Source organism: Ranitomeya imitator, chromosome 1, assembly GCF_032444005.1.
Source record: "Ranitomeya imitator isolate aRanImi1 chromosome 1, aRanImi1.pri, whole genome shotgun sequence".
NCBI lineage: Eukaryota > Metazoa > Chordata > Amphibia > Anura > Dendrobatidae > Ranitomeya > Ranitomeya imitator.
The window spans coordinates 616,910,702-616,923,928 of NC_091282.1; positions in this window are offsets into that span (position 1 = coordinate 616,910,702).

A 13,227-nucleotide genomic window follows, 5' to 3' on the forward strand; every position below is an offset into this window, starting at 1 on the left:
CTCCTCCCATTTGGCTCAGGTGATTTTAATTAGCAGGAGACTGCAAAGTAAGGGGTCTAGCCCATTTTGGCTCTCACTGAAGAGCTGGAGGAAGGTGAGTTTAAGTGCTCCTTTCATTTTGGTGTTGGTGCTGTGTGGCGGCCATTGTTGCTGTGGCTTTGTGCTGGTGGGGCGGCGCGGTCTGGAGTCTTGGGGACTCAGTCTTGCAGCATGGGTGCTGTGGGGCAACAGGCCGTCCGCCCTGCTGGTGCATGGCCGCTGTGGCGGTGGGCGCCGCACGGCTCCACTCCGTTAGGGCGATAGGACCCACTACGAGGTTTGCCGTGAAGGGGCAGTGGGCTTCATACAGTCTGATCAGAATGTTAAACTGAAAACCTCATATTCAGGTATATTAATTTTTGCCTAGCGGCTTTAGATCAACGTATGATTTTGGGATGTGCGGTTCATGCTCTTTTTTTTCTTTTTTGCAAAGCATGTTCTAGTCTTCTTCTTGGACCAGCACTCCTCCCATTTGGCTCAGGTGATTTTAATTAGCAGGAGACTGCAAAGTAAGGGGTCTAGCCCATTTTGGCTCTCACTGAAGAGCTGGAGGAAGGTGAGTTTAAGTGCTCCTTTCATTTTGGTGTTGGTGCTGTGTGGCGGCCATTGTTGCTGTGGCTTTGTGCTGGTGGGGCGGCGCGGTCTGGAGTCTTGGGGACTCAGTCTTGCAGCATGGGTGCTGTGGGGCAACAGGCCATCCGCCCTGCTGGTGCATGGCCGCTGTGGCGGTGGGCGCCGCACGGCTCCGCTCCGTTCCGTTAGGGCGATAGGACCCACTACGAGGTTTGCCGTGAAGGGGCAGTGGGCTTCATACAGTCTGATCAGAATGTTAAACTGAAAACCTCATATTCAGTTATATTAATTTTTGCCTAGCGGCTTTAGATCAACGTATGATTTTGGGATGTGCGGTTCATGCTCTTTTTTTTTTTCTTTTTTGCAAAGCATGTTCTAGTCTTCTTCTTGGACCAGCACTCCTCCCATTTGGCTCAGGTGATTTTAATTAGCAGGAGACTGCAAAGTAAGGGGTCTAGCCCATTTTGGCTCTCACTGAAGAGCTGGAGGAAGGTGAGTTTAAGTGCTCCTTTCATTTTGGTGTTGGTGCTGTGTGGCGGCCATTGTTGCTGTGGCTTTGTGCTGGTGGGGCGGCGCGGTCTGGAGTCTTGGGGACTCAGTCTTGCAGCATGGGTGCTGTGGGGCAACAGGCCGTCCGCCCTGCTGGTGCATGGCCGCTGTGGCGGTGGGCGCCGCACGGCTCCGCTCCGTTAGGGCGATAGGACCCACTACGAGGTTTGCCGTGAAGGGGCAGTGGGCTTCATACAGTCTGATCAGAATGTTAAACTGAAAACCTCATATTCAGTTATATTAATTTTTGCCTAGCGGCTTTAGATCAACGTATGATTTTGGGATGTGCGGTTCATGCTCTTTTTTTTCTTTTTTTTTCTTAATTCTGAATCTGCCTGCTTCCAGACTGGCTAACAAAGGGCCTTTCCCTACCGCGTGTTCAATGATTATCCACACTGAAGCGCTCTGTTCCGGTTCTCCCCAACCTACCATATGCTGGCATTGAGATGCTATATAGTAAATCCTTGGATTGGGGACTGCCAGACCACCCACATCCTTCGCCCTTTGCAGATGTTCCAATTTGATGTGCGCCAAGCCACCCTTCCAAATTAAGTCCCTAAATAGAGTATTGATCCTACAAAAGTTACTCTGAGGCAGCCACACTGGAGCATTATGCAATATGTAGAGGAGCTGAGGCATAAGTATCATTATGATCAAATTTACTCTTTCTGCAACTGACAGAAATAGCTTCTTCCAGGCCCCAATCTTCTGCTGGAATTTCCCAAGCAAAGGAGTCAGGTTGAGCCGCACATAGTCCTCTATTTTGCCCAAAACCACGATGCCTCAGATATTTAAACTCATGTACCACCCTTAAGGGAACCCCAGGGTCTAGTGTCAGAGGAGCCGCCGCGTCCATGGGCAACAACACAGACTTATCCCAATTAATAGATAATCCAGAAAGAGCCCCAAATTTTTTAATGCTGTTCATAACAGCCCCCAAAGACTCCTGTGCCTTTTTTCAAGAACAGTAACACGTCGTTAATGGATATCTTTTCTTCATAGTTTCCGTATCTAAATCCCTTTATGTCCCTATCCCTCCATAGCACTGCTGCCAAGGGCTCAACAGCCATTGCAAGCAAGAGAGGAGACAAGGGGCACCCCTCCTGCGTTCCCCTATATAAAGGGGAAATCCCCCGACAAGAGACCATTTACCCATATCTTGGCTCTTGGAGAGGCATGTAGCAATTGCACCCAACTTATAAATCTCTCACCAAAACCCAGAGCCTTCATAACCGCCCACAAATACTGCCATTCCACACTATCAAAAGCCTTAGCGGCGTCTAAAGACAACCACAACCCTCTGACCAATATTGTCCGACTTTACCTGCATATTGACAAACAATCGTCTAAGATTACATGCCGTAGAACTATTGGGCATAAAACCGGACTGGTCCCGGTGTATTAGTGTCGTTATCACCTCGTTAAGATGATTAGCCAACATTTTGGCCAAGATCTTGATACAGTGCCTTGCGAAAGTATTCGGCCCCCTTGAACTTTTCAACCTTTTCCCACATATCATGCTTCAACCATAAAGATACCAAATGTAAATTTTTGGTGAAGAATCAACAAGTGGAACACAATTGTGAAGCTGAACAAAATTTATTGGTTATTTTACATTTTTGTGGAAATTCAAACACTGAAAAGTGGGGCCTGCAATATTATTCGGCCCCTTTAACTTAATACTTTGTTGCGCCACCTTTTGCTACGATTAAAGCTGCAAGTTGCTTGGGGTCTTGGTCTTGGTCTTTATCAGTTTTGTACATAGAGAGACTGAAATTCTTGCCCATTTTTCCTTGGCAAACAGCTCGAGCTCAGTGAGGTTTGATGGAGATCGTTTGTGATCAGCAGTTTTCAGCTCTTTCCACAGATTCTCGACTGGATTGAGGTCTGGACTTTGACTTGGCCATTCTAACACCTGGATACGTTTATTTGTGAACCATTCCATTGTAGATATTGCTTTATGTTTGGGATCATTGTCTTGTTGGAAGACAAATCTCGGTCCCAGTCTCAGGTCTTTTGCAGACTCCAACAGGTTTTCTTCAAGAATGGTCCTGTATTTGGCTCCATCCATCTTCCAATCAATTTTATCCATCTTCCCTGTCCCTGCTGAAGAAAAGCAGGCCCAAACCATGATGCTGCCACCACCATGTTTGACAGTGGGGATGGTGTGTTCAGGGTGATGAGCTCTGTTGCCTTTACGCCAAACATATCGTTTGGCATTGTTGCCAAAAAGTTTGATTTTGGTTTCATCTGACCAGAGCATCTTCTTGAACATGTTTGGTGTGTCTCCCAGGTGTCTTGTTGCAAACATTAAACAACACTTTTTATGGATACGTTTGAGAAATGGCTTCCTTCTTGCGACTCTTCCATAAAAGCCAGATTTGTACAGTGTGCGACTTATTGTTGTCCTATGGACAGACTGTCCTACCTCAGCTGTAGATCTCTGCAGTTCATCCAGAGTGATCATGGGCCTCTTGGCTGCATCTCTGATCAGTCTTCTCCTTGTTTGAGATGAAATTTTAGTATGATCGCTTGCACACTGCTCCTTGGGATGTTTAAAGTTTTGGAAATCATTTTGTATCCAAATCCAGCTCTAAAAGGGAAGCTGTCACCCCGAAAATCGCGGGTGAGGTAAGCCCACCGGCATCAGGGGCTTATCTACAGCATTCTGTAATGCTGTAGATAAGCCCCCGATGTTACCTGAAAAAGGAGAAAAAGACGTTAGATTATACTTACCCAGGGGCGGTCCCGCTGCTGGTCAGGTCAGATGGGCGACTCCGGTCCGCTGCGGCGCCTCCCATCTTCTTTCCATGACGTCCTCTTCTGATCTTCAGCCACGGCTCCGGCGCAGGCGTACTTTGCTCTGCCTTCTTGAGGGCAGAGGATAGTACTGCAGTGCACAGGCGCCGGAAAGGTCAGAGGCCCGGCGCCTGCGCACTGCAGTACTTTGTCTGCCCTCAACAGGGCAGAGCAAAGTACGCCTGCGCCGGAGCCGTGGCTGAAGATCAGAAGAGGACGTCATGGAAAGAAGATAGGAGGCGCCGCAGCGGACCGGAGACGCCCATCTGACCTGACCAGCAGCGGGACCACCCCTGGGTGAGTATAATATAACGTCTTTTTCTCCTTTTTCAGGTAACATCGGGGGCTTATCTACAGCATTACAGAATGCTGTAGATAAGCCCCTGATGCCGGTGGGCTTACCTCACCCGCGATTTTCGGGGTGACAGGTTCCCTTAAACTTCTCCACAACAGTATCACGGACCTCCCTGTTGTGTTCCTTGGTCTTCATGATGCTCTATGTGCTTCAAACAGAACCCGGAGACTATCACAGAGCAGGTGCATTTATACGGAGACTTGATTACACACAGGTGGATTCTATTTATCATCATTAGGCAGTTAGGACAACATTGGATCATTCAGAGATCCACAATGAACTTCTGGAGTGAGTTTGCTGCACTGAAAGTAAAGGGGCCAAATAATATTGCACGCCCCACTTTTCAGTTTTTGAATTTTCAAAAAAATTTAAAATAACCAATAAATTTCGTTCAACTTCACAATTGTGTTACACTTGTTGTTGATTCTTCACCAAAAATTTACATTTGGTATCTTTATGTTTGAAGCATGATATGTGGGAAAAGGTTGAAAGTTCAAGGGGGCCGGATACTTTTGCAAGGCACTGTATCTACGGTTAATAATGAGATTGGGCGATAAGAAGCTGGATCCGTTGGATCTCTACCCTGTTTTGGCAACACTACAATTATTGCCTCACGCATGGACCGCGGCAACTCCCCCTCCACCAGACCAGCAGCATACACCTCCAACAAAGCGGGAAGCAATACCTCTTTATATTTTATATACACCTCCCCTGGGATACCACCCACCCTTGGGGCTTTATCATTAGGTATAGAGGCCAGTGCGGCGTCAAGCTCCTTCAAATTAAACAGCTCTTCAAGAAGTCCCTGAACCTTTGGCAGAAAACCATTCACCTCCTCCATCGTTGGTTGTACCGCCAATTTATAAAGATACGATTAATACTCCGTCATCACCTCCAAAATTGCCCCGCAACCAGTATGCTCTGACCTATCCTTTCCCTTCAAAGCAACTATATGTGTGGAGTCTCTCTGTGCCACCACTATTCTAGAAAGGAGATGACCTCGTGCACTCCTCTTTAAACTTAGTTTTTCACAAGCATCCATCAGTTTGCTTGGTTTTCCTCCAACACTGATCTGCTTTCTATAATTCAGCATCTCACAAACATGTTGCACTTTGCCCTTTAGACAGACACGTGTGTATTTGGTTTGGCATCATATTTTTGACAGGCATTTTTTAGGCCGCGCATCTGTTACACCGATCTTCTGACTGGCATGAAACACATTCTGGTAATTGGTGGTGGCTAAACGACTAATCATTGTAGGCTGTATCCTGGATCTCATACCTCCCATAGCCACCGCTGTTATTAATCATGTACGTTCCCATTCCTGTCATCACCATGCTCCTTTTCCTGATCACTTCATCCAACGATTCGTCAGCCATATTTTTACTAAAAACCTGCACCTTCCCAGCAGCAACTGTGTAGGAAACCACTTTACAGTTTTGCAAAGTGATTATGATGCCCGTAAACAATTTTTTTCCATGGGGAAATGTTTATCAGCCCATGCATTACAAGTGTAGGAGACACAATCCTTTCCATTGGGCCTGGGTTTTAATGAGGCCTTCAGCAATGCCTACGCATTTTCCACCACTAGATCACCAGGGTTCCGTGCTGCTACAGAAAGTAAATTTTTGGGAAAGGATGTCTAGGATCCACATTAAATTTTTTTAAAAAAATTAACCACCTATGAGCAAATGCTTGTCAGACCAGGCACTCCATTACAAGTCTAAAAAACCCACATGCCTACACTGGGCCTACTTCTTTTCTCTGTCTCCTGCAATGTGTCCTTTAACTGACATTTGATGACCAGGATGAACGTGCTCTGCACGATGAATTTTGTGCACGGGGGCTGTGATGGCACTATTTTTTTTCATAAAAAAGGACCCCACGTTGGGGAATTGGGCATGACATTACATTGGGCCTACTTCTTAACTCTGTCTCCTGCAATGTGTCCTTTAACTGACACCCGTTGACCAGGATGAACGTGATCTGTACGGTGAATTTTGGGCAAGGGGGCTATGATGGCACTTTTTTTTTAATTAAAAAAGGACCCCACTTTGGGAAATTGGGCATGACATTACTTTGGGCCTAATTCTTAACTCTGTCTCCTGCAATGTCTCTTCTTTAACTGCCACTAGATCACCAGGGTGAACGTGCTCTGTACTGTTATAGGCCGGTGAAGTTTGGGCAAAGGGCCTGCGATGGCACTAGTCTATTTTTAAAAAGGTACCACCATTTAGGGAATTGTTTGGCAGCTCGTGCACTGCATTACAAGTCTCAGAGACCCACTCCACTACATTGGGCCTACTTCTTAACTCTGTCTCCTACAATATCTCTTCTTTAACTGCCACTAAATCACCAGGGTGAACGTGCTTTTTACAGGCTGATGAAGTTTGGGCAAGGGGGGCTGTGATGGCAAAAGAATATTTTTAAAAAAGGTACCCCCCATTGGTGAAACCACATCCTTGTTGGCAGAGACTTCATAACATTTGTGTACCTTAAAGATCTCACTTAACCCCTTCATGACCCAGCCTATTTTGACCTTAATGACCTGGCCGTTTTTTGCAATTCTGACCAGTGTCCCTTTATGAGGTAATAACTCAGGAACGCTTCAATGGATCCTAGCGGTTCTGAGATTGTTTTTTCGTGACATATTGGGCTTCATGTTAGTGGTAAATTTAGGTTAATAAATTCTGTGTTTATTTGTGATAAAAACGGAAATTTGGCGAAAATTTTGAAAATTTCGCAATTTTCACATTTTGAATTTTTATTCTGTTAAACCAGAGAGTTATGTGACACAAAATAGTTAATAAGTAACATTTCTTACACGTCTAGTTTACATCAGCACAATTTTGGAAACAAAATTTTTTTTTGCTAGGAAGTTATAAGGGTTAAAATTTGACCAGCGATTTCTCATTTTTACAACGAAATTTACAAAACCATTTTTTTTAGGGACCACCTCACATTTGAAGTCAGTTTGAGGGGTCTATATGGCTGAAAATACCCAAAAGTGACACCATTTAAAAACTGCACCCTTCAAGGTGCACAAAACCCCATTCAAGAAGTTTATTAACCCTTCAGGTGCTTCACAGCAGCAGAAGCAACATGGAAGGAAAAAATAAACATTTAACTTTTTAGTCACAAAAATGATCTTTTAGCAACAATTTTTTTTATTTTCCCAATGGTAAAAGGAGAAACTGAACCAGGAAAGTTGTTGTCCAATTTGTCCTGAGTACGATGATACCTCATATGTGGGGGTAAACCACTGTTTGGGCGCACGGCAGGGCTTGGAAGGGAAGGAGCGCCATTTGACTTTTTGAATGAAAAATTGGCTGCACTCTTTAGCGGACACCATGTCACGTTTGGAGAGCCCCCGTGTGCCTAAAAATTGGAACTCCCCAACAAGTGACCCCATTTTGGAAACTAGACACCCCAAGGAACTTATCAAGATGCATAGTGAGCACTTTAAACCCCCAGGTGCTTCACAAATTGATCCGTAAAAATGAAAAAGTACTTTTTTTTCACAAAAAATTTCTTTTCGCCTCAATTTTTTCATTTTTACATGGGCAATAGGATAAAATGGATCCTAAAATTTGTTGGGCAATTTCTCCCGAGTACACCGATACCTCATATGTGGGGGTAAACCACTGTTTGGGCACACGGCAGGGCTCGGAAGGGAAGGCGCGCCTTTTGACTTTTTGAATGGAAAATTAGCTCCAATTGTTAGCGGACACCATGTTGCGTTTGGAGAGACCCTGTGTGCCTAAACATTGGAGCTCCCCCACAAGTGACCCCATTTTGGAAACTAGACCCCCCAAGGAACTTATCTACATGCATATTGAGCACTTTAAGCCCCCAGGTGCTTCACAGAAGTTTATAACGCAGAGCCATGAAAATAAAAAATAATTTTTCTTTCCTCAAAAATGATATTTTAGCCTGGAATTTCCTATTTTGCCAAGGGTAATAGGAGTAATTGGACCACAAATGTTGTTGTCCAGTTTGTCCTGAGTACGCGGATACCCCATATGTGGGGGTAAGCCACTGTTTGGGCGCACGGCAGGGCTTGGAAGAAAAGGCACGCCATTTGGCTTTTTAAATGGAAAATTAGCTCCAATCATTAGTGGACACCATGTCGCGTTTGGAGAGCCCCAGTGTGCATAAATATTGGAGGTCCCCCACAAATGACCTCATTTTGGAAACTAGACCCCCAAAGGAACTAATCTAAATGTGTGGTGAGCACTTTGAACCCTCAAGTGCTTCACAGAAGTTTATAATGCAGAGCCATGAAAATTAAAAAAAATTTTCTTTTCTCAAAAATGATTTTTTAGCCCGCAATTTTTTATTTTCCCATGGGTAACAGGAGAAATTTGACCACAAAAGTTGTTGTCCAGTTTCTCCTGAGTACGCTGATACCCCATATGTGGGGATAAACCACTGTTTGGGCACATGCTGGGGCTCGGAAGTGAAGTAGTGACGTTTTGAAATGCAGACTTTGATGGAATGTTCTGCGGGCATCACGTTGCGTTTGCAGAGCCCCTGATGTGGCTAAACAGTAGAAACCCCCCACAAGTGACCCCATTTTGGAAACTAGACCCTGAAAGGAACTTATCTAGATGTGAAGTGAGTACTTTGAACCCCCAAGTGCTTCACAGAAGTTTATAACGCAGAGCCGTGAAAATAATAAATACGTTTTCTTTCCTCAAAAATAATTTTTTAGCCCAGAATTTTTTAATTTTCCCAAGGGTAACAGGAGAAATTTGACCCCAATATTTGTTGTCCAGTTCCTCCGGAGTACGGTGATACTCCATATGTGGGGGTAAACTACTGTTTGGGCACTTGCCGGGGCTCAGAAGTGAAGTAGTGACGTTTTGAAATGCAGACTTTGATGGAATGCTCTACGGGCGTCACGTTGCGTTTGCAGAGCCCCTGATGTGGCTAAACAGTAGAAACCCCCCACAAGTGACCCCATTTTGGAAATTAGACCCCGAAAGGAACTTATCTAGATATGTGGTGAGCACTTTGAACCCCCAAGTGCTTCACAGAAGTTTATAACGCAGAGCCGTGAAAATAATAAATACGTTTTCTTTCCTCAAAAATAATTTTTTAGCCCAGAATTTTTTATTTTCCCAAGGGTTACAGGAGAAATTGGACCCCAAAAGTTGTTGTCCAGTTTCTCCTGAGTACGCTGATACCCCATGTGTGGGGGTAAACCACTGTTTGGGCACACGTCGGGGCTCAGAAGGGAAGTAGTGACTTTTGAAATGCAGACTTTGATGGAATGGTCTGCGGACGTCACGTTGCGTTTGCAGAGCCCCTGGTGTGCCTAAACAGTAGAAACCCCTCACAAGTGACCCCATTTTGTAAACTAGACCCCCCAAGGAACTTATCTAGATATGTGGTGAGCACTTTGAACCCACAAGTGCTTCACAGACGTTTACAACGCAGAGCCGTGAAAATTTTTCTTTCCTCAAAAATGATGTTTTAGCAAGCAATTTTTTATTTTCTCAAGGGTAACAGGAGAAATTGGACCCCAGTAATTGTTGCGCAGTTTGTCCTGAGTATGCTGGTACCCCATATGTGGGGGTAAACCACTGTTTGGGCACACGTCGGGGCTCAGAATAAAGGGAGCACCATTTGACTTTTTGAATACAAGATTGGCTGGAATCAATGGTGGCGCCATGTTGCGTTTGGAGACCCCCTGATGTGCCTAAACAGTGGAAAACCCTCAATTCTACCTCCAACACTAACCCCAACACACCCCTAACCCTTATCCCAACTGTAGCCATAACCCTAATCACAACCCTAACCCCAACACACCCCTAACCACAACCCTAACCCCAACACACCCCTAACCCTAAACACAACCATAATTCCAACCCTAACCTTAAGGCTATGTGCCCACGTTGCGGATTCATGTGAGATTTTTCAGCACCATTTTTGAAAAATCCATGGGTATAAGGCACTGTGTTTTACCTGCGGATTTACCGTAGATTTCCAGTGTTTTTGTGCGGATTTCACCTGCGGATTCCTATTGAGGAACAGGTGTAAAATGCTGCGGAATCCGCACAAAGAATTGACATGCTGCGGAAAATACAACGCATCGTTTCCGCGCGGTATTTTCCACACCATGGGCACAGCGGATTTGGTTTTCCATATGTTTACATGGTACTGTAAACCTGATGGAACATTGCTGCGGATCCGCAGCCAAATCCGCACCGTGTGCACATAGCCTAATTCTAAAGGTATGTGCACACGCTGCGGAAAACTCTGCGGATCCGCAGCAGTTTCCCATGAGTTTACAGTTCAATGTAAACCTATGGGAAACAAAAATCGCTGTACACATGCTGCAGAAAAACTGCACGGAAACGCAGCGGTTTACATTCCGCAGCATGTCACTTCTTTCTGCGGATTCCGCAGCGGTTTTACAACTGCTCCAATAGAAAATCGCAGTTGTAAAACCGCAGTGAAATGCGCAGAAAAAACGCGATAAATCCACAGCGGTTTAGCACTGCGGATTTATCAAATCCGCTGCGGAAAAATCCGCAGAGGACCAGAATACGTGTGCACATACCGTACCCTAACCCTAGTTCTAACTCCAACCTTAGTGAAAAAAAAAACAACTTTATTTTATTATTGTCCCTACCTATGGGGGTGACAAAGGGGGGGGGGGGGTCGTCATTTACTGTTTTTTTTATTTTGACCACTGTGATAGGTTTTATCACAGTGATCAAAATTCACTCTGGAACGAATCTGCCGGCCGGCAGATTCGTCGGGCGCACTGCGCATGCGCCCGCCATTTTGGAAGATGGCGGCGCCCAGGAAAGAAGACGGACGGACCCCGGGAGGCTCGGTAAGTATGATGGCGTGGGGGGGAGCACAGGGGGTGGATCGGAGCATGGGGGGGTGGATCGGAGCACTGGGGGTGGATCGGAACACGGGGGCTTGGATCGGAGCATAGGGGGGTGGATTGGAGCGTGGGGTGGTGGATCGGAGTGCGGGGGGGTGGATCGGAGTGGGGGGTGGATCGGAGTGCGGGGGGTGGATCGGAGTGCGGGGGGGTGGATCGGAGTGCAGGGGGGTTGGATTGGAGCACGGGGGTGGGATTGGAGCACGGGGGGAGCGAACAGGAGGACGGGGGAGTGGAGCACAGGATGGAGGGGAGCGGACCACAGATCGGAGGGCTGGGGGGGTGATCGGTGGGGTGGGGTGGGGGCATATCAGTGTTTCCAGCCATGGCCGATGATATTGCAGCATCGGCCATGGCTGGATTGTAATATTTCACCAGTTTTTTAGGTGAAATATTACAAATCGCTCTGATTGGCAGTTTCACTTTCAACAGCCAATCAGAGCGATCATAGCCACGTGGGGGTGAAGCCATTCCCCCCTGGGCTAAACTACCACTTCCCCTGTCCCTGCAGATCGGGTGAAATGGGAGTTAACCCTTTCACCCGATCTGCAGGGACGCGATCTTTCCATGACGCCACATAGACGTCACAGGTCGGATTGGCACCGACTTTCATGACGCCTACGTGACGTCAAAGGTCGGGAAGGGGTTAAAAAGCTCCTTTTTGTGTTAGCTGGTTGCTCACATTGGATACAATACATTTCATATAAATTTGATAAAGCAATGCTGTTAGTTTGGCTCAGTAGTTCATTAAAAATATTTATTTGTCCGCTATATTACTTTCTCTCCTTGAGAGCCATAACTTTGGCTGCTTCAAATGTACAAATGGCGAATATACCAATGGCGATTTGGAATCCAGATTAAAATACTGTATACCGAATGCAAGCAGACAATCACATAGCTGCATTTCTTGTAAAACATTTACAGATGTGACAGACAATGCTCATAGTGACACAATCTTGAGAAATATTTGTTTATTCACTTCACAAACAGTTCTTAGCCTCTATATGTTTGCTGTTTGTCATTGTAAAACATGAAGGTTTACTGAAACTATGCCGGTGGTGGTTTGATCTAAATCCTTGTGACTTTATTTTCTAGGGGTTTATGGCCCCTCGTCTGTTGACTCCATGATAACTCCGTTTCATCCAACCTTGAAAAGTGGCCACTTGAAGGTCTGGGTGAAACTAGAGTTACTACATCGTGTAAACCACTATATAAAACCAGAGAAACATGACTAATACAGATGCCAAAACTGGGGTACCTGAACATGTACAGTGTGATGATACCTGCATAATTGGGGACGCCATGCAGTGTAGGTAATCTCCCATGGGTTCTCTGTCTTGGTGTTGCTTCTCTGATATTCCAGACAGATGATGTTTAAACGCCTCTTGGTGGTGATCTAAGTATTAATTAAGTAGTTAATATTCATATATACGTAATCACTATATGTATTTAATCCTTATATGTACTTATTAACCTTTGTATGTTAACATATACAAAAGTGTATGCACTCACACTACTCAATCATACTATTCCTTAACTTTTGCAGTTTGCAATAAAATTGCGTTGGAATGCAAGTATTAGCCTTTTTTAAAGCCGCATCTGAACCTTAGTGTTAAAAACATGACAAATAAAATTGCCAATTTCTCCTGTAAATAATTCTGCAAAGAGGGAACCATCATACCAAAATACGAGTGCATTTTCATACGACCATCAAAAATGTGGGTTCCAAGGTATAATAGGGTGCATATGACTATGCAGCAGGGCTGGCCTTGCTGCCAATGTGTAAAACAAAGGAGTACGGGAGTACAAAATGAATTATGTGAGGTGTATTTTCCTGTGGCCATCCAGTACCTGGGTTCAAAGGCTTATTGGGGTGCATATGACTTGATAGCAGGGCTGGCCTTGCATTCAATGCAACATTTTTTCAGGAAGCCTTCCTGTACCTCTCGTTAAAGGAGTATTGGGGTGCGTCGTAATTCTTGGCAGCCCAGCCACTCACTGCATAGGC